Raw genomic sequence first — 23707 nt, 5'->3', positions numbered from 1 at the left:
AGCCCGAGAGGCTTGTCTGCTCACCCGCCAGGGCGGGTGGGGCTGGGAGCTGAGGGGGAAGATGGCAGAAGAGTAAGACGTGGAGATCAGCTTCCTCCCCACAGATACACCAGAAATACATCTACACGTGGAACAACTCCTACAGAACACCTACTGAACGCTGGCAGAAGACCTCAGACCTCCCAAAAGGCAAGAAACTCCCCACGTACCTGGGTACGGCAAAAGAAAAAAGAAAAAGCAGAGACAAAAGAAAAGGGATGGAACCTGCACCTCTGGGAGGGAGCTGTGAAGGAGGAAAATTTTCCACACACTAGGGAGTCCCTTCACAGGTGGTGATGGGGATGGGCAGGGTTAAGCTTCAGAGTCACAGGGGAGAGCATAACAACAGGGATACAGAAGACAAAGTGAAGAGATTCCAGCAAAAAAATCAGTGCTGACCAGCACTCACCAACCTGAGATGCTTGTCTGCTCACCCACCAGGGCAGGTGGGGACTGGGAGCTGAGGCTCTGGCTTCAGAGGTCAGATCCCAGGGAGAGGACTAGGGTTGGCTGTGTGAAGACAGCCTGAAGGGGGCTAGTGCACCACAGCTAGCCAGGAGGGAGTCAGGAAAAACTCTGGACCTGCCAAAGAGGCAACAGACCATTGTTTTGAGGTGTGCGAGGACAGGCGGTTCCTGCTCCATGTGCGCACAGAAGGCAGAGCATTGCCTAAGTGAGCTCCAGAAATGAGCTTGAGCCACAGCTATCAGCTTGGACCCGAGATGGGCATGAGATGTTAAGGCTGTTACATAGCCTCCAACAATCCTGTGTGCAAGGGCAGGTTACTACTCACACACACCCCCGGGAGCCTGTGTAGCATGCCACTGCCAAGGTCCTGTGATCCAAGGACAACTTCCCCAGGAGAACACATGGCACACCTCAGGCTGTTGCAATGTCATAAAAGCCTCTGCCACCACAGGCTCACATCGCATTACAATTATGACTACTGTACCCCTCCCTCTCCACGGCCTGAGTTGGCAAGAGAGCGCTAATCAGCTGCTACTTTAACCCCCTCTGGTCTGCATGGGGAACAGATGCCTTAGGGCAGCCTACATGCAGAAGCAGGGCCAAAACCCAAGCTGAACCCCAGGAGATGTGTGAACAAAGAACAGAAAGAGAAATTTCTCTGTGCACCTCAGGAGCAGCAGAATAAATCCACACAGTCAAGTTGATAAACCTGCATCTGTGGAATACCTGAATAGACAATGAATGTTCCCAAAACTGAGGTGGTGGACTTTGGGAGCAACTGTAGAATTGGGGTTTTCTTTCTGCATCTGATTTGTTTCTGGTTGTATGTTTACTTACTTTAGTTTTTAGTGCTTGTTATCATTGGTGTATTTGTTTATTCGTTTGGTTACTCTCTTCCTTTTCTTTTTCTTTTTTACTTTTCTTTTTTTTCATTTTTTCTCTTTTTATGAGTATGTATGTGTATGTTTCTTTGTGTGATTTTGTCTCCTTATGTTTGGTTTTACCATTTATCCTAGGGGTCTGTCTCTTCGTGTTTTTTTTTTCTTCCTTTTCTTCTGAGCCATGTGTCTGGCAGGGTTTTGGTGCCCTGGCCAGGTGTCAGACCTGAGCCTCTAAGGTGGGAGAGCTGAGTCCAGAACACAGGCCCACCAGAGACATCCTGGCCCCACATAATATCAATCGGTGAGAGATCTCCTAGAGATCTCTGACTCAACACTAAGATCCAGCTCCACCCAATGGACAGCAAGCTCCAGTGCTGGATGGCCCATGCCAAACAACTAGCAACACAGGAACATAAACCCACCCATTAGCAGAGAGGATGCCAAAAGTCATACTAAGTTCACAGACACCGCAAAATATACCACTGCACATGGTCCTTCCCAGAAGGATAACAAGATCCAGCCCCACAACAAGAACACAGGCACCAGTCCCCCCCCCCCACCAGGAAGCCTACACAAGCCACTGAAACAACCTTACCCACTGGGGGCAGACATCAAAAACAACTGGAACTATGAAGCTGCAGCCTGTGAAAAGGAGACACAAACACAGTAAGTCAAGCAAAATGGGAAGACAGAGAAATATACAGCAGATGAAAGAGCAAAGTAAAAACCCACCAGACCAAACAAGTGAAGAGGAAATAAGAAGTCTACCTGAAAAAGAATGCAGAGTAATGATAGTACAGATAATCCAAAATCTTGAAAATAGAATAGAGAAAATACAAGAAACATTTAACAGGGACTTAGAAGACTTAAAGAGCAAACAGACAATGATGAACAACACAATACATGAAATTAAAAATACTCTAGAAGGAATCGAAAGAAGAATAACTGAGGCAGAAGAACACATAAGTTACCTGGAAGATAAAGTATTGGAAATAACTGCCACAGAGCAGAATAAAGAAAAAATAAAGAAAAGAATTGAGGACAGTTTCAGAGACCTCTGGGACAATGTTAAATGCGCCAACATTCGAATTATAGGAGTTGCAGAAGAAGAAGAAAAAAACAAAGGGTCTAAGAAAATATTTGAAGAGATTATAGCTGAAAACTTCCCTAACATGGGAAAGGAAATAGTCAGTGAATTCCAGGAAGCACAGAGAATCCCACATAGGATAAATCCAAGGAGAAACATGCCAAGACACGCAGTAATCAAACTAACAAAAATTAAATACAAAGACAAAATATTAAAAGCAGCAAGGGAAAAACAACAAATAACATACAAGGCAATCCCCATAAGGTTAACAGATGATGTTTCATCAGAAATTCTGCAAGCCAGAAGGGACTGGCAGGACATATTTAAAGTGATGAAAACAAAAAACCTACAACCAAGATTTCTCTATCCAGCAAGGATATCATTCAGATTCAACGGAGAAATTAAAACATTTACAGACAAGCAAAATTTAAGAGAATTCAGCACCACCAAACCAGCCTTACAACAAATGCTAAAGGAACTTCACTAGGCAGGAAACACAAGGGAAGGAAAAGACTTACAATAACAAACCCAAAACAATTAAGAAAATGGTAATAGGAACATGCATATCAATAATTACCTTAAATGTAAATGGATTAAATGCTCCAAGCAGAAGACAAAGACTGGCTGAATGGATACAAAAATAAGACCTGTACATACACTGCCTACAAGAGACCAACTTCAGACCTAGGGACACATACAGGCTGAAAGTGAGGGGATGGAAAAAGGTATTCCATGCAAATGGAAATTAAAAGAAACCTGGAGTAGCAATACTCATATCAGACAAAACAGACTTTAAAATAAACACTATTACAAGATACAAAGAAGGACACTACATAACAATCAAGGGTTCAATCCAAGAATAAGATATACCAATTGTAAATACTTATACACCCAATATAGGAGCACCTGAGTACATAAGCCAAATGCTAACAGCCAGAAAAGGGGAAATTGACAATAACACAAACATAGTAGGGGGCTTTAACTCCCCACTTTCACCAATGGGCAGATTATCCAAAATGAAAATAAATAAGGAAACACAAGCATTAAAGGACACATTAGTCCAGATGCACTTAATTGATATTTAAAGGACATTCCAAACAAAAACAACAGAATACACATTTTTCTCAAGTGCTCATGGAACATTCTCCAGGATAGATCATATCTTGGGTCACAAATCAAGCCTTGGTAAATTTAAGAAAATTGAAATCATATCAAGTACCTTTTCTGGCCACAATGCTATGAGACTAGATATCAATTACAGGAAAAGATCTGTAAAAAATACAAACACATGGAGCCAAAAAAATACACTACTAAATAACTAAGATATCAGTGAATAAATCAAAGAGGAAATCAAGAAGTACCTAGAAACAAATAACAAAGAAAATAGGATGACCCAAAATCAATGGGATGCCCCAGAAGCAGTTCTAAGAGGGAAGTTTATAGCAATTACAATCCTACCTCAAGAAGCAAGAAATATTTCAAATGAACAACCTAACCTTACACCTAAAGCACGTAGAGAAAGAAGAAGAACAATAACACCACCAACAACAACAAAAAAACCAGAGTTAGTAAAGAAATCATAAAGATCAGATCAGAAAAAAATAAAAAGGAAATGAAGAAAACAATAGCAAAGATCAATAAAACCAAAAGTTGATTCTTTGAGAAGGTAGACAAAACTGATAAAACATTAGCTACATTCATCAAGAAAAAATGGGAGAAGACTCAAATCAATAGAATTAGAAATGAAAAAGGAGAAGTAACAACTGACACTGCAGAAATACAAAGGATCATGAGAGACTACTACAAGCAACTATATGCCAATAAAATGGAAAACCTGGAAGAAATAGACAAATTCTTAGAAAAGTACAAGCCTCCAAGACTGAACCAGGAAGAAATAGAAAATATGAACAGGCCAACAAAAGCACTGAAATTGAAACTGTGATTAAAAATCTTCCAACTAACAGAATCCCAGGACCAGATGGATTCAAAGGTGAATTCTATCAAACATTTAGAGAAGTGCTAACACCTATCCTTCTCAAACTCTTCCAAAATATAGCAGAGTGAGGAACACTCCCAAACTCATCTACAAGGTCACCATCACCCTAATACCAAAACCAGACAAAGATGTCACAGAAAAAGAAAACTACAGATCAATATCACTGATGAAATAGATGCAAAAATCCTCAATAAACTACTAGCAAAAAGAATCCAACAGCACATTAAAAGGATCATACACCATGATCAAGTTGGGTTTATCCCAGGAGTGCAAGGATTCTTCAATATATGCAAGTAAATCTATGTGATACACCATATTAACAAACTGAAGGATAAAAACCATATGATAATCTCAATAGAGGCAAGAAAAGTTTTTGACAAAATTCAGCAACATTTATGATTAAAAACTATCCAGAAAGTGGGCATAGAGGGAACCTACCTCAACATAATAAAGATCATATATGACAAACCCACAGCCAATGTCGCTCTCAATGGTGAAAAATTGAAACCATTTCCTCTAAGATTAGGAAAAAGACAAGGTGACTCACTCTTACCACTATTATCCAACATAGTTTTGGAAGTTTTAGTGACAGCAATCAGAGAAGAAAAAGAAACCAAAGGAATCCAAATCGGAAAAGAAGTAAAACTCTCACTGTTTGCAGATGACATGACACTATACATAGAAAATCATAAAGGTGTTACCAGAAAACTACTAGAGCAAATTAATGCATTTGGTAAATTAGCAGGATACAAAATTAATGAACAGAAATCTCTTGCATTCCTATACACTAACGACAAGAAATCTGAAAGAGAAATTAAAGAAACACTCCTATTTACCATTACAACAAAAAGAATAAAATACCTAGGAATAAACCTACCTAAGGAGTCAAAAGACCTGTAAGCAGAAAACTATAAGACAGTGATCAATGAAATTAAAGGTGATACAAACAGATGGAGAGATATACCATGTTCTTCCATTGGAAGAATCAACACTGTGAAAATGACTGTACTACCCAGGGCAATCTACAGATTCAATGCAATCCCTATCAAACTACAAATGACATTTTCCACAGAACTAGAACAAAAAATTTCACAATGTGTATGGAAACACAAAAGACCCCAAATAGCCAAAGTAATCTTGAGAAAGAAAAATGGAACTGGAGGAATAGGTTCCCTGGCTTCAGACTATACTACAAAGCTACATTAACCAAGACAGTATGATCCTGGCACAGAAACAGAAATATAGATCACTGGAAAAGTATAGAAAGCTCAGAGACAAACCCACACATGGATGATCACCTTAAATTTGACAAAGGAGGCAAGAATATACAATGGAGAAAAGACAGCCTCTTCAACAAGTGGTGTTGGGAAAACTGGACAGCTACATGTGAAAGAATGAAATTAGAACACTTCCTGGCACCATACACAAAAATGTACTCAAAATGGATTAAAGGCCTAAATGTAAGGCCAGACACTGTAAAACTCTTAGAGGAAAACATACCCAGAACACTTTGTGACATAAATCACAGCAAAATCCTTTTTGACCCCTCCTAGAGAAATGGAAATAAAAACAAAAATAAATAAATGGTACGTAATGAGACCTAAAATCTTTGCACAGTAAAGGAAACCATAAACAAGACGAAAATACAGCTCTCGGAATTGGAAAAAAATATTTGCAAATAAAGCAACTGACAAAGGATTAATCTCCAAAATATACAAGCAGCTCATGCAGCTCAATATCAATAAAAACCCAACCCAAACCAAACATAGGCAGAAGACCTAAATAGACATTTCTCCAAAGAAGATATACATATTGCCATCAAACAGATGAGAGGATGCTCAACAACACTAATCATTAGAGAAATGCAAATCAAAACTACAATGCGGTATCACCTCACACAATTCAGAATTGCTATCATCAAAAAATCTACAAACAATAAATGTTGGAGAGGGTGTGGAGAAAAAGGAACCCTCTTGCACTCTTAGTCGGAATGTAAATTGATACAGCCACCATGGAGAACAGTATGGAGGTTCCTTAAAAAACTAAAAATAGAACTACAATTTGACCTAGCAATTCCACTACTGGGTATATACCCTGAGATAACAATAATTCAAAAAGAGACAGGTACCACAGTGTTCATTGCAGCACTGTTTACAATAACGAGGACATGAAAACAACCTAAATGTCCATAGACAAGTGAATGGATAAAGATGTGACACATATATACAATGGAATATTACTCAGCCATAAAAAGAAACGAAATTGAATTATTTGTTGTTAGGTGGATGTACCTATAGTCTGTCATATAGAGTGAAGTTGGTCAGAAAGAGAGAAATAAATTCTGTATGTTAACACATGTATATATGGAATCCAAAAAAAAAAAAAAGTTTCTGACAAATCTAGGCACCAGACAGAAATAAAGACACAGATGTAGAGAATGCACTTGAGTACACAGGGAAGACCAAGTGTATGCTGGGATGAAGTGAGAGAGTAGCATTGACATATATACACTACCAAATGTAAAATAGATAGTTAGTGGGAAGCAGCTACATAGCTCAGGGAGATCATCTTTGTGCTTTGTGACCACCTAGAGGGGTGGGATAGGGAGTGTGGGAGGGAGACTCAAGAGGGAGGGTATATGGGGATATCTCTCTCTCTCTCTCTCTCTCTCTCTCTCTCTCTATATATATATATATATATATATATATATATACATATAGCTGATTCACTTTCTTATACAGCAGCAAGTAACACAACATTATAAAGCAATTATACCCCAATAAAGATGTAAAAAGAACACAAAATATGAGTTGGGAGAGTAAAAAATGTAGATCTTTTATAATGTGTTTGAACTTAAAAGAGTACCAATTTAAAACAAGTGGATATAATTATGTGTCAACATATATGGACTCCATGGCAACCACAAATCAGGAACACACAATGGATACACAAAAACAAAAATAAATGAACTCAAGCATACCATTAAGGAAAATCATCAAGCCACAGGAAAGAAACAAAAATAAGAATTAAACAAGGAAGAACTACAAAATGAACCCTAATGCAAGTAATAAAATGGCAATAAGGCATACCTATCAATAATTACTTTAAATTTCAGTGGCCTAAATGCATCAATCAAAAGACATAGGGTGGCTGATTGGATAAAAGAAAACACCAGGACAATCTCTATGCTGCCTACAAGAGAAGCAGTTCAGAATAAAGACACACACAGACTGAAAGTGATGCGATGGAAAATGATATTTCATGCAAATGGAAATGACTAGGAAGTGGAGTTAGCAATACTCATTTCAGGCAAAATAGACTTTAACCCAAAGAAATATAGTGAAAGACAAAGAAGGGCATTATACCATGATAAGGAGATTAGTACAAGAAGAGAATATCACAATTGTTAACACATATGTACCCAATACAGGAGCACCTAAATATACAAAGTAAATACTAAGAGACATTAAAGGATAAACTGACAATAGTACAATAATATTAGGGGACTTTGACACCTCACTTCCATCAGTGGACAGATCATCCACACAGAAGATCAATATGGCCACAGTGACCTTAAATGACACTATAGACTAGTTGGACTTAATAGAGAGCTACAGTACATTCTATCCAAACACAGCAGAATACATATTCTTTTCCAGTACACATGGACCATTCTCCAGTATAGATCACATGCTAGACCATAAAACAAGCCTCAACGAATTTAATAGGACAGAAATTATATCAAGCATATTTTCTGAGCACAAAAGGATGAAACTGGAAAACACCTGCATAAAGAAAAATGAAAAAACAAACGAACACATGGATACTGAACAACATGCTAGTTAAAAACCAATGGGTCAATGAAGAAATCAAAGAAGAAATCAGAAAATACCAGGAGACAAATGAAAATGGAAACACAACATTCCTAAATCTCTGGGATGCAGCAAAAGCTCTTCTAAGAGGGAAATTTATAGCAATACAGGCTTTAATCAAGAAAGAGGAAAAATCTCAGATAAAGAACCTAACCTACCACCTGAAAGAATTAGAAAAATTATGACAAAGAAAGATCAAAGTCATCAGAAGGAAAGAAATAATCAAGATCATAGAGGAGTTAAATAAAATAGAGAGTAAATAATAGAAAAGAGCAATGAAACCAAAAGGCAGTTTTTTGAAAAGATAATCAAAATAGATTAAACCTTTACCCAGGTTCACCAGGAAGAAATGAGAGAACCCAAATTAACAAAATAAGAAATAAAAGAGGAAAAATAATTAACAATACCACAGAGATACAAAAAATCACAAGTGAATACTATGAACAGTTATATGCCAGCAAATTGGACAACTTAGAAAAAATGGAAAAATTCTAGAAACATACAACATGCCAAGACTGAATCACGAGAAAACAGACAATTTGAACAGTCAAATTACTAGTAGTGAAATTGAATTTTTAATAAAAAATACTCCTAACAAACAAAAGTCATGACCAGACAGCTTCACAGGGGAATTCTACCAAATATAGAAAGGAGAGATAATATCTTTCTCAAATTATTCCAAAAAATTTAAGAGGATGAAACACTCCTAAATTCATTATATGAAGCTACCATTACCCTGATACTAAAACAAACAAAAACACTACAATAAAAGAGAACTACAAGCCAATATCTTTGATTAATATAGAGGCAAAAATTATTAACAAAATATTTGCAAACTGAATTCAACAACATATAAAAATGGTCACAAAACATGATCCATGTTGGATTTATTCATTGGACTCAAGGATGTTTCAACGTTCACAAATCAATCAATGTGACACAGTAACAAAAGGAAGGATAAAAATCACATTAGCAGATGCAGAAAATGCATTTGACAAAATTCAACATCCATTCATGATACAAACTCTCATCAAAGTGGTTATACAGGGAACGTATCTCAACACAATAAAGGCCATTTATGAAAACTCACAGCTAACATCATTGTCAATGGTGAAAAGCTGAAATCCTTTCCTCCATATTCAGAAACAAGACAAGGTGAGAAGTAGTATTCTCACCACTTCTTTTTAACATAGTATTGGAAGTCCTAGCTACAGCAATCAGACAAGAAAAAGAAATAAAAGGCATCCAAATTGGACGTGAAGAAGTAAAACTGTTATTATTTGAAGATGGCAGTATACTATACGTAGAAAACAATGAAGTCTCCACCATAAAACACTAGAATTAATAAATAAATTCAGTGGACTTGCAGGATACAAGATTAATATACAGAAATCTGTGGCTTTTCTATACACTAATAATGAACTATCAGGAAGAGAGAATGTAAAAAAAAATCCCATTTAAAATCACATCTAAAAGAATAAAATATCTATGAATAAACTTAACCAAATAGGTGAAAGGCCTATACTCTGAAAACTATAAAATACTGATGAAAGAATTCGAGGATGATACAAAGAAATGGAAAGGTATCCTATGCTATTACTTTGGAAGAATTAATATTTTTAAAATGGCCCTACTACCCAAAGCAACCTACAGATTTAACGAAGTCCCTGCCAAAATACCCATGATATTTTTCACAGAACTAGAACAAATAATCCTAAATTTCATATGGAACCACAAAAGACCATGAATTTACCAAAATAATCTTGAGAAAAAGAACAAAACTGGAGGTATCACCCTCCCTGACTTCGGACTATACTACAAAGCTACAGTAATCAAAAAAGCATGGTACTGGCACAAAAATACACACAAAGATCAATGGAAGAGGATAGGAAGCCCAGAAATAAACCATGCACTTATGGTCAATTCATATATGACAAAGGAGCTAAGGAAATAAAATGGAGAAAACACAGTCACTTCAACAAGTGGTGCTGAGAAAACTGGACAGCTACATGTAAAACAATGATATTAGAACATTTACTCACATCAAACACAAAAATAAACTCAAAATTGATTAAAGACCTAAATGTAAGACCTGAAACTATAAAATTCCTAGAAGAAAACATAGGAGGAACAGTCTTTGAAATAAATTGGAGAAATATTTTTTTGGATCTGTCCCCTAAGGCAAAAGAAATAAAAGCAAAAATAAACAAAGGAGACCTAGTTAAAATTAAAAGCTTTTACACAGCAAAGGGAACCATCAACAAAATGAAAAAACCTATGGGACAGGAGAAAATATTTACAAATAATATGTCCAACAAGTTTTAATATCCAAAATACATAAACAGTTCATACAACTTAATACATTTTATTATATATTTATTAGGTTTTTTTCATATTTCTTAAACCAATATTTGTCTCAACAGAAAGCCAGGAAACTTTTCTGTAATATCTAATACTTTCCTCAGATTTCAGGGATGAAAAGTATGTGGTGTATTTATATCCATTGATATGGTTTTCAAAACTACGCTGAGAATGCTATCTTTTCATTTTCTCATTAAGGTATACTTTTTAAAAAATTATTTGTTTTATATATTGGCTGCATTGGGTCCTCATTGCTGCATGCAGGCTTTCTCTAGTTGTGGATAGCAGGGGCTACTCTGTTGCGGTGTGTGGGCTTCTCAGAGCACAGGGTCAGTAGTTGTGGCACACGGGCTTAGGTGCTCCATGGCATGTGGGATCTTCCTGGACCAGGGATCAAACTCCTGCTCCCTGCATTGCCAGGCAGATTCTTAACCACTGCACCACCTGGGAAGTCCCTCATTAAGGTATACTTTCATCTATCAATCTATAATTACCATTTTATAAATATGATTCAAGTCATAAATTACTTTCTTCTTTTTCTAGATAAAGAAAACTACAATTCCAAACTAGGAAAATGACAAATTTTAAACTGCAAAAAATAAACTTTTAAAATGAGGATAAACTTTTTTTTTAACCAACTTTGTGATTTTTTTATTGATGGACGACAACTTTAGACTCTAGGTATCACTAGCTGTGTAGAATTAGAGATGTAGCATCGTAGAGGAGCAGGCAGCAGAATTAAACAGCAGACATAGGGCAATGTCAATCTTCATTATTTTGCCCATTTTTCATTATGTGTACACAGAAGCGTGAATGCAATTTGAAATCTCTTAATGGCAATAAAGTTACAATCACTCATCTATATTGCTAACATCTTAGCTCCAATATTTCACTTGCAATGTGCACATAAGCAGCTTCTCATCACACAATTGTTAGTCAATTTTTTCCTATTAGGAAACAGCAACTTAATTTTTGTGTTTATTTATCTTTTGAAGTAAAAACTATTTCTTCTCAGATAATAGCTCATTTTTATCATTTATCAAAAAATTAAATGGTGGGGGAGGAAAGTGTGATGTATTAAAAAATTTACTTTTTAAGGAAAGATAAAATTCATTTCAACAAATTTAAAAGTGTTGTTACTGGTGCAGGATCTATTCTACTGTACAGTTAGATGGAGAAACGGCATTATTTCAGAAATATGTGTTTTTTTCCCGTACAATTTCTTTTTTTTTTTTTTTTTCATCTTTACTGGAGTACAATTGCTTTACAATGGTGTGTTAGTTTCTGCTTTATAACAAAGTGAATCAGTTATACATATACATATGTTCCCATATCTCTTCCCTCTTGCGACTCCCTCCCTCCTACCCTCCCTATCCCACCCCTCCAGGTGGTCACAAAGCACCAAGTTGATCTCCCTGTGCTATGCAGCTGCTTCCCACTATCTATTTTACGTTTGGTAGTGTATATATGTCCATGTCACTCTCTCACTTTGTCACAGCTTACCCTCCCCCCCCCATATCAAGTCCATTCTCTAGTAGGTCTGTGTCTTTATCCCGGTCGTACCCCTAGGTTCTTCATGACATTTTTTTTTCTTAGATTCCATATATATGTGTTAGCATACGGTATTTGTCTTTCTCTTTCTGACTTACTTCTCTCTGTATGACGGACGCTAGGTCCATCCACCTCATTACAAATAACTCAATTTCATTTCTTTTTATGGCTGAGTAATATCCCATTGTATATATGTGCCACATCTTCTTTATTCACTCATCTGTCAGTGGACACTTAGATTGCTTTCATGTTCTGGCTATTGTAAATAGTGCTGCAATGAACACTGTGGTACATGTCTCTTTTTGAATTATGGTTTTCTCAGGGTATATGCCCAGTAGTTGGATTGCTGTGTCATATGGTAGTTCTATTTTTAGTTTTTTAAGGAACCTCCATACTGTTCTCCATAGTGGCTGTATCAATTTACATTCCCACCAAGAGTGCAAGAGGGTTCCCTTTTCTCCACACCCGCTCCAGCATTTACTGTTTGTAGATGTTTAATGATGGTGATTTTGACCACTGTGAGCTGATACCTCTTTGTGGTTTTGATTTGCATTTCTCTAATGATTAGTGATGTTGAGCATCCTTTCATATGTGAACTCAAAATGGATTAAAGACCTAAATGTAAGGCCAGACACTGTGAAACTCTTAGAGGAAAACATAGGCAGAACACTCTATGACATAAATCACAGCAAGATCCTTTTGGACCCACCTCCTAGAGAAATGGAAATAAAAACAAAAATAAACAAATGAGACCTAATGAAACTTCAAAGCTTTTGCACAGCAAAGGAAAGCATAAACAAGACGAAAAGACAACCCTCAGAATGGGAAAAAATATTTGCAAATGAAGCAACTGACAAAGGATTAATCTCCAATATATACAAGCAGCTCATGTAGCTCTATATTAAAAAAACAACCCAGTCCAAAACTGGGTGGAAGACCTAAATAGACATTTCTCCAAAGAAGATATACAGATCGTGTATTTTGTTAAGTCAAGTGACAATCTATTTCAATCAAATGATTTTGATTTGGAAATTAGAAGTTAACATAAACTATGTTGTGCACAAACTCCAAGGTGTCTCCTTTCATTCTAGCCCATTTTTGCAACAGGGAGAAAGAGTTTCTCTCTAAAGAGTCACTGAAGATAGGAGGGAAGTCGGTGAGACTTGGTGCTCAATAAGCAGTGTTGGGCACAGACAGTGACAGCTACAGCAGGTCCACATGGCAGTAATACAAGAAGTAGGCTGTGCACTCAGTAGTGGGCTTCAACACTTGGTATTGGTTAATCACCTTGACCATCTGGTCGTTGATGTGCAGCCAGCCGTTCAGACCAATCTGGAAGACATCCATGTTGTAGTGGCCACCAGTGTTGCTGCAGCTGTGGTGGTAGACCACTGCAAATAGCCTATAGGCTCTGTGACATTTAAAATTCTTATTTTTTAACCCCTGGAGAAAGCAGTTCTTTATTAATTTCCAAGTCTACAGGATATCCAATATTTTTTATAAGCTTCTGACTTCCACCAGTCTTCTCGTAAAGAAACCATTTCAGGTACAACACGTGAAAAAGAGGGAGTTTTTCCAGAGTAACTCTTCAACTGATCTCAACCTCTTGTTTGTTTTTGGTGGTATAACTCTGGACAGATTCTCTTGTCACCAAGCTTTCCAATGCATCCTGGATGGTGCATATCTTGTCCAACTGGATATCCAGCTGCAACGTGAAGAACGGCTGCAGGGTGGCAGACACTTCTGAACTCTGCTGGTAAACCACAGACCTGATGTGTTCACCAAAAATGCCAGTGATTGGGGTCTGGACAAAATCCGCCTGGTGAATGAACAAGGTCTTATTTCAGGGGCCAACTTGCTCGCATTAGTCCTCATTTCATTTGCCTGGTTCTTCCTGCTTTTCTTTGTTCACTGAGTGGCTTTTGGGTCCATTGGAAATAGTAAGTTTTTCATTATTTGCTGAGAGAAGTTTCTTTAGGTTCAGCATTTCCTCATAAAATCCATTTAGAATGAAGCCTAAGTACTCCTCAGCATCTTTTTGGTGACCCTTTTCAGAAAGGCTCGACTTGATAACTGTCAGGAGTCTATAAGTATACGTTGGTTCAAAGGCAGCTCCAGGGCGGATATCCCTCATGATCCCCAAGAGCTTGTCTGGGTTTTGGAGGCACTGGCATATTAGTAAACTTATTCATTAGCCGAACAAAGCTATCTATCATGGGTGTGGATATACAAGGTCTCTGCACTTTTGAATGCAGAGGAATGAACTTCATCAGGTGATACATCAGAGGGCAAGCAACCAATGCCTGGAGTGTAGCATTAATGTAGCCCCAGTTTCCTTTATTGATCAGCCCGCGGGGTTGCAATGACACTGGTTTATGAATCAAGGTTACGTTCTCCAGTAACTCTGCAATCTTTATGGCTACAGGATCCTCTGAAACTGGAATCAGCCCTTCCTTGACTTCAGCCTGCTTTTCAGAGACCAGGGTAGAAGTGGCGGGAGGGGAATACTTAGTTTCCATGGAAACCACAGACAAGGAGGGAGAGGGGAGGGGAGGGGGTAGGAGGAAGAGGGCTTAGAATCCTGAAAAAGACTGGCCCACGATTTTGCAGGCCAACTGGTGGGAGCAGGGCCTACCACAGAGGCCCGGGCATCTGCAGGAGGGGAGGTGCTCTTAGCTTTCTCAGGGTCCATGTCCGAGCTTGCACAGTGTGCAACTCCACCCTGTTGGCAGCTGTGCCCTCAACCAAGGATTCAAGTATTTGTGCATTGGCACCTCCAAGGTTCTCAGTAGTATCAGTCTCAACCTAAGGCTGAGCCACAGCTGTCCTCAAAAGGTTGTCCATGGCAGCCTCTGTGTGGTAGCAAGATTTTTCAATGTCAGCCCCATGGCAGGCAGCCCTCATGCTGCCCCTGCAGTCCTGGCCCTGCTGATGAAGGCTCTAGGAAAGAACCACTAGGCACAGCATCACTGCTGAAGTCCGTGGCATCCTGGGGGCTGCCACAAGTTCTGGGTGTCCCTGACAAGGACACATCACCCATCAACTTTGCATCCTCTGCGCTTACACTGTTCTGGACTCTGGGATTGACATGGCCATTGACCAGGGCTTCTGTGGAAGTATACACTCGCTGCCATCTTTCAAGTAACTCTACCCAGGTGGACTTTTTTTGTTTTTGTTTTCTTTTTACGCTCCCTTTATCCAAGACCACCCAAGATGCCATCATTTTCTAAAACTTCCACCTCCACGTTAGTGCTGCCATCCAGAGCAAGGGCAGAGCCTGGGTACTGGTAGTTGGTGGAGTTACAGTTCACTTCTGTATCTATGTCATCAGGGATCTTTTGGAAAGCTGTGCAAATAAGGATAAATTCAGGGGCCTAAGGATTCAATGTGCTTGAAATACTGTATGTAGTTGGGAGTTCTTGGCAAAGTGTCACTGGGTTCAGTTACTTCATTAACACCAAATTCAATTCTCTAATAGTCTTCTCCATTAGGTAGTTCATCAGCAGCTTGTGCACCAGACAGAACTGTTCCACTACATAGACGATGCTCAACGGAAGAGCAAGGAGTCACAAAGAACTAATGGAATTCATCAGAGCTAAAATCTCCAAAAATATACTGTGGGTTGCGGAGGGCCGTGGAGGCCTGTTTCAATGAGCCTCGGTGCTCGACTGACTCCTCACGCTGCTTCCCTTCTAAATCAAATTTTTATTTGTATATATTCTCACTAAATTGTTATAGAACAAAAGAAACATTTGCATGCAATAAGTGTTTATGGAATAAATAAAGAGGGGGAAGAGGATGGAAAATCATTAAAGGAAGACAAGTGGAAATCAAGGATGTTCACAAGGGAGTAGAGTTCTATAATTTTATAGACACAAAAGAACTAAGGTACATTTTATTCCACCCATTCATTTTGAAATAAGCACCGAGTCTCTAGATGTTAACATTTCCCTTTTTTCAATGCATCCTCTATATTAAATACTTGTTCAAAAGACAAAAGTATAATTCTGTCCTTGAGACTGAAAACAACAACAACAAAAACAACAGCAGCAGCAGCAGCACACTCTCCCATGGAAATAAGCTCTTTTCCATTTGAAAGAACTTAATATTATGATCCTCAATAATGAAAGGAATCTGCATTGTATATTGCAGTAAAAATAACAAACCTGTAATGAAGATCTTCAACCAGAAATCACGGAAACTGGACAGTTTACTGTCTGCTCTTAATTTTTTTAGTCAGGATTTTTATTTTAATTGAGAAAGGAAGTCTGTATGCCTGGGTTTCTATTGGCCTCAATCATAATTTCCAACTGTATCTATTCACAGATGACTACATATTGTCCTCTATATGAATAGAAGGAAAGATGTCTGCTGTCCCTTGACATACTATTCATTACAGTGAAAAGTAAATAAGAACTATTTCATCTTCAGAGTATTTTTCTATGACACTAAAATTGAAACAATATTAAAGTCACATTACAGATCTTTATTACATTAAAAACCTGTAATAGAAGATATACAGTAATAACACATTTTTGCTTTACTCTAATGCAGTAATAATGGTGTCAAGTTAAATAAAAATATTCACTAAAATAAACATTTGAGTTACAAACTTAAGAGTTTGCAAATATTACTAGAAGCAAATGAAATAAATTTCAAGGTCTTAAATTGTGAAGGAAAGGCTGTGAGTTTAATTGTACTCCATAATAGTATGAATTTCCTCTTTCCCTTAGGACTGTAAGGGGAAATCAGTAAATTGATGGATAATCCAAATCAAAGTTCATCAAAACTCAGGGCCTTTGTTACATGTACAGCAAGGACTACTAAAATCATATACCATAATTTACCTGTGTGATTAGTGGTACAGAAATTGTGTACCTGACCATACAGGGAAAGGTCAAAATAGATGCTATAACAAAGTTGGTGGTGCTTCTAGGTAAAACAGGTAAACACATACCACCCTTTCTCTCTCACACAACACAGTGATACCTAGACAGAATGCATGATGTAGCTTTTTGAGAATTCTGAATAGTATATTAGCAGGAGGATAGAGTAAGAACATCAGAATTCAAAGTACTACTGATCTGGTAGTAGGATTGCACAATTTCCCCTCCAGTATCTTCTAGCTTGAACTCAACATAGCCTGAAACATATAAATGGGCACTGGTGCAGACAGAGAGGGAAATAGGAGAAGCCCTCTGCCTCTGGCTTAAGGAGCAGGAAAGGGAAGTCCTACCATTCAGAGATACTGGAAATCCTTGATTTTTTCTTTTGTTTTTTGTTTCTTTGTTTTCCTTTCTCCAATCCCTCATGTCCTAGTTCTCATACTGTAGTGTGGAACCAAGAGTACAGGAAGTTCCCCTTCTGATCAGAGGAGATCTGGTACCAAGAACTTGGGACCAAGCCCATTGATTTTTTTTTTATTTCTGACTCCCCACCACAAGAAAATGAACACAGGCACAGGAATGGAAGTGCCCAATAAGGTGAAGTAACCAAGTCTCAAATATCTGTCCAAAGGTCTGAAAAGAGGAGACCCAAAGAACTTGAAATCACAGGAGAAGTCAAGAAGAGAGAGGTACTCAAGACACTGAGCCTATAAAATAGTTTATGAAATCCTGGTATCAAGTCTGAACTGTGTGTGCATGGGGATCTGATCTTATTCTGCATACCAAAGACTTTGAGAAATAAACTAAATGAAACTACTGCCAAGCACCAGAATGCCCTAGGTAATGCACACAAATGATAGATTTGAAAATCACTGCACAGACTTTGAACAACAATTACATTGAAAGCACAATACACACAGTGTGGATGAGAAGTTGTGGCCTGAACATAAAAAGGTTGTTTCCTTGATAAAACAAAATATCAACATTCTGCACAGGCAACATTCTGCATAGGCTTTAAATAAGTCTTAAAATCTAACATAATATTCAAAATATATAGAATAAATTCTAAAGTTATTAGATACACAAGAACAAGGAAAGACTGAGCTTGCATGGGAGAAATAATCAATAAGAGATGAATTCTAGAACAGTGATGTTAGGAGCTCTGCAGAACTGCTCCCAGGGGAAAAACATAATTGATAAGAATTATTTGAAACCAAAAATTTTAAGTCTGTTAGAAATAGCCCCAATTAAATACAGCAAAAGGAGAAACATTTATCCCCCCCAAAATATATAAAATCCCAATAAGAACAGCAAAAGTCAGTGACACTTGAGTCAGGAAACCCTCTCTCCCTCCCCTCTGCTTCAATTCAGCAGGACAGGAGCTGCACTATGAGCAGGTGTGACCAAAAACCCAGGGTCGTCTCTTCCCCCAGATCCCAGTTAAGGGCTATGATATCTCTGAGGATGGCAAGACATTTTTCAACCTCCTCAGTTCCATGTTACAAAAGCTCTATTACATTCTGAGTGTTCTAGGTCTCTCTTCCTCCACCTAGCCACAATTTACAAGGCAGAAGCTCTAACAAGGTGCAGCAGAACAGAAACAGTGCAGCCCAGATCACTTTTGTCCTAGCTCATTCAAAGGACGAAGATTCTATCTTGGGAAAGGCAAGCGAAGAAGAACAGAAGTTACTGCCATGTGAAGCAGGGGTGTCATTCTGAGAGAAGTAAGCTCCTCCCTGTACCCAAATCCAGAGAAATGGTGCACAATTGTTAACTGGAGAGACAGAGGTGGGCCATAATAACAGAAAACTAAGAAGCTCTTCCCAAGGGAACTGACTTTATTTGGTAGAGTTTTGGAAAGTTCAAACTTCATGGTGTTGTTGAATACAATGGATATTTTAGATGTAAGCAATAAAGAGGAGGCTAATAACTCCATGAGAACAACCAGTTAAACCACAGGCCAGCTAGCTGACAAGAGAAAACCAGGGAAAGAAACAAGTAAGAAGATCCCTCCTGGGGTCAGAACAAACCTCAAAGAATAGCTTATAAAATCAACCCCTGCAAAGTAGCCAGAATATAATTGGGTCAGACTATATGTAGTATTTATACCCCCAATGCATTGTCAAAAATAAGAGAAAAATGAGCTGGTTATGACTCAGGGCTAAGGGCTGAATGAGATATCAACAGAGGCAAACAGCTTGACAGAGATATCAGAGAAAGTGACAGTCAAAGAGAACCATGATAAAACCTTGTCATCCCATAGTGACTGTATTTATGCTAAAGGCTGTGCCCTCTGAGGAGGAATAAAATAGACATTTTAAAAATGTTACTAGTAATAGAGAGGGACATTTTATAATAATAATGGTCAATAAATCACAAAGATGTAATGATTATAGATATATGTGCACCTACAAACAGAGCTCCAAAATGCATAGTGCAAAGCCTGAAATAATAAATGTAAAAATAGATAATTCAGATCATAGTTGGAGACTTCAGTAATCCACTTACAATAACAGATAGAACAACTAGGTAGTAGGTCAACAAGGAAATACAAAATTTGAACAATACTACAAAGCAAGTAGACCTAAATGACATCTATAGAATACTACACCCAAAACCAGCAGAAAACATTCTCCTGAAGTACATAGAACATTCTACAGGATAGACCATATGCTAGGCAGTAAAACAAACATCAGTAAATTTAAAAGAATTGAAAACATGCAAGTTTTATTTTCTGAACACAGTAGAATTAAATTAGAAATAAATAAAATGAAGGGGACTTCCCTGGTGGTGCAGTGGTTAAGAACCTGCCTGCCAATGCAGGGGACATAGGTTCGAGCCCTGGTCTGGGAAGATCCCACATGCCACGGAGCAACAAAGCCCATGTGTCACAACTACTGGGCCCGTGTGCTACAACTACTGAAGCCCACGCACCTAGAGCCCATGCTCCACAACAAGAGAAGCCACCACAGTAAGAAGCCCCTGCACTGCAACGTAGAGTAGCCCCCACTTGCTGCAGCTAGAGAAAGCCCGTGCCCAGCAACGAAAACCCAACACAGCCAGAAAGAAAGAAAGAAAGAAAGAAAGAAAGAAAGAAAGAAAGAAAGAAAGAAAGAAAGAAAGAAAGAAAGAAAGAAAGGAAGGAAGGAAGGAAAGAAGGAAGGAAGGAAGGAAGGAAGGAAGGAGGAAAGAAAGAAAGAAGGAAATTTTTAAATAAATTAATTAAATAAATAAATAAAATGAAGATGTTTGGGGAATTCACAAATATGAGGTAACTAAAAAACATGTTCCTCAGTTACCAATGGTTGAAACACAAGATCACAAGGGAAATTAGAAAGTCGTTTGAGATGAATGAAATGAAGACACAACATACCAAAACTTATTGAATGTAGCTAAAAAAGTACTTAAAGGGAAATTTGTAGATGTAAATGACTATATTAAATATGAAGATGGAAATACACTCCATGTTCATGGATTAGAAGACTTAATATTGTTAAGATGGCAATACACCCCAAAGCAATCTATAGATTCAATGCAACCCCTATCAATATGACAACAGCTCTTTTTTTTTCCTGCAGAAATGGAAAATACAATCCTAAAATTCATATGGAATTGCAAAGGGCTCCAAATAGAAAAAAACAATCTTGAAAACAATAACAAAGTTGAAGAACTCAAACTTACCAATTTCAAAACTTACTACAGCATTGTAGTAATCAAGACAGTGTGGTACTTCCTTAAGAATAAATACCTAGATCAATGGAATAGAATTGACAATCCAGAAATAACCCCCACATCTATGATCACAAGGGTGAAGAGACCATTCAGTGGGGAAAGAATAGTATGCTCAACAAATGATGCTAGTACAACAGGAGCTAACTCTAAAACTTTTAGAAGAAATTATAAAGGTAAACCTTGATGATCTTGGATTTGCCAACAGTTTCATAGATATGACACTGAAAGCACAAGGAACAAAAGGAAAATCTACATAAATTGGAATTTACTAAGTTAAACATTTTTGTGTATCAAACACTATCAAAAGAGTGGAAAGACAACCCACTGAAAAGGAGAAAATATTTACAAATCATATATCTGATATGATTCTAGTATCCAGAATATGTAAATATTCTTACAACCAAAAAGCAGACAAACAAATAATGGGCAAAGGAGCTGAGTAGACATTTCTCCAAAAAAGATATACTAACAGCCAAATAGGACATGAAGATACTCAATGTCATTAGTCATTAGTGAAATGCAACTCAAAACCACAAAGAGGTACCACTACACACCCATGAGGATGACCATATGGAAAAAAAAAGAGTAAGTATTGGGGAGGATGTGGAGAAATTAGAACACATATACATTGCTGGTAGGATTGTAAGATGGTGCAATCACTGTGGAAAAAAGTTTGGTGGTTCTTGGAAAAGTTAAACATAGAATTACCATCTGAGCAAGGAATTCCACTCCTAGGTCTATACCATAATTGAAAACAGGTCTTAAAGCAAAAACCTGTACACTAATGTTCAGAACAGCACTATTCACAGTAGTGAAAAGATGGAAATAACCCAAATGTCCATCAACTGATAAATGGATAAACAAAATGTGGTATATCAATAAAAATAATAAAAAATAGAAAATAATAGACATAGAAAATAATAACTATTGATACATGCTACACCATAGATGAACCTTGAAAACATTATGCTAGTGAAAGAAGCCAGATGCAAACGGCCACATATTGTATGATTCTTTTCACATAAAATATCCAGTACAGGCAAATCCACAGAGAAAGAAAGCAGAATAGTGGCTGCCAGGGGCTGGGAGAGGGAGTATGAAAAGTGACTGCTTAATGAGTAAGGTATCACTTTGAGATGATGAAAAAATTCTGGAGCAACATAGTGTTTGTACAATGCTGTGGCTGTACATAATGTTCCTGAATTGTACACTTTATAATGGTTAAAATGGTAAAATTTTTTTGCCTTTAAAAAATTATTTTCATTTACTTGGATCCCTCAAAAGCTTTAATTAAAATATTAATTTTGTTAACCCAATGTAGACCCATCCCTACATCCACAAATTCACCAAATTAGAAAAGAATGGCTAGGTCCCATGATTGAGCATAAACACTGCAATGGTATTAACCCAAGTTTTTAGTAGGCTTTTTCTCGCCTTCATACACTAATTTTCTACTTCTGGGTTTATGGTATTATGATAAGTGTGCTGGTTTTTATAATCTTAACTTGTACTTAGCAGTAGATATATATAAATTATAAATTCAAATAAAAATAGAAAAGTTGAATCTTTGAGGTAGAGAATAAAAGGGAGCATGGACAGTTCCTCCTTCTAAACTTTATGTTATGTGTATTTTTCCACACAAAAAGTCTCAAAACAACAACCTTCTACCTTATGAAACCAGAAATAAAAGGAGAGAACACTCAACCCAAAGCAAGTAAAAGAAAGAAAATGGTAAAGTTTATAGTGGAAATAAGTGAAATAGAGAATAGAAATCAATAAATAAACTCAAGGAAACCAGAAGTTGTTTCTTTGAAAGATCAACAAAATTGACAAACTGTTAGATAGACGACAAAAAGAGAGAGAAGATTCAATTGACTTAAATCAGAAATAAAAAAGAAGACATTACTAAAGACCTTACAGAAATAAAAAAGATTATAAGCCTAGGTGCAATGGACAAAATCCTAGAAACAGAAACAAACTATCAAAATTGACTCAAGAAGAAATAGAAAATGTGAGTAAATTGAATGCCAAAATCAAAGATATCACAAGAAAACTATAAAACAATTTATCCTATGAATCTACATGCAAAAATCCTCAACGAAATACTAGCAAACAAAATTCAGCTACATATAAAAAGCAATATACACCATGGCCAATTGAGATTTATCTGAATAATTCAAGAATGGCTTAACATAGAAAATCAATTAATGTAATATACCATATTAATAGAATAAAGGGTCCAAACCATATTATCATATCAATAGAAGCAAAAAAATTTGACAAAATACAACACTCTTTCTTAGTAAAAAACTACTCCACAACTGGGAATAAAGGGAACTTCACCTGATAAAGGGCATATACAAAATCTCACAGAACATCATAATTAATGCTTTGCCCCTAAGATCATGAAAAAGAAAATGATGCCTGCTATTGCCACCTCTGTTGAAAAGTGTACTGGAGGTTCAAGTTATAGGAATTAGTGAAGTAAATAAAATAAAAAGCTATGAGATTGGAAAGGAAGACATAAAACTATCTCTACTCATGTATCACATGATATTGTATATAGAAAATCTTAAGGAATTCAATTTTAAAAGCTATTGAATTAATAAAGTAGATCAACAAGGTTGTAGAATACAAAATCATTATATAAAATAATTGTATTTCTATAAACACCTAAAAATAACACAATGAAATTGAAATGACTATTAATTTACAATAATATCAAAAGAAATACAATATTTAGGAATAAATTTAACAAAAGAAGTGAAAAATGAATACTCTGAAAATTAAAACACAACTCATTAATTAAAAGGCAAATAGCCCAATTAAAAAAT

General features: G+C 37.0%; 1 protein-coding gene and 1 pseudogene across 6 annotated transcripts in view; both read right to left on the bottom strand.

Moving 5' to 3' along the window:
• DACH2 (dachshund family transcription factor 2) overlaps positions 1-23707 on the bottom strand; it is a 634770-nt gene that overhangs the window by 276861 nt on the left and 334202 nt on the right. The gene's annotated exons all lie outside the window — the stretch shown is intronic.
• Positions 13417-23707, bottom strand: part of LOC307180186 (ubiquitin carboxyl-terminal hydrolase 10-like) — a 74417-nt pseudogene continuing 64126 nt past the window's right edge. The window contains exon 2 of the transcript in view: positions 13417-15944. The product of the transcript in view is annotated as a ubiquitin carboxyl-terminal hydrolase 10-like (transcript). The remainder of the gene's footprint in view (positions 15945-23707) is intronic.

This window comes from Stenella coeruleoalba (assembly GCF_951394435.1).
Source record: "Stenella coeruleoalba genome assembly, chromosome: X".
Lineage (NCBI taxonomy): Eukaryota > Metazoa > Chordata > Mammalia > Artiodactyla > Delphinidae > Stenella > Stenella coeruleoalba.
The sequence above is the reverse complement of the archived record's forward strand: the minus strand, read 5'-3'. Positions and strand labels throughout refer to the sequence as shown.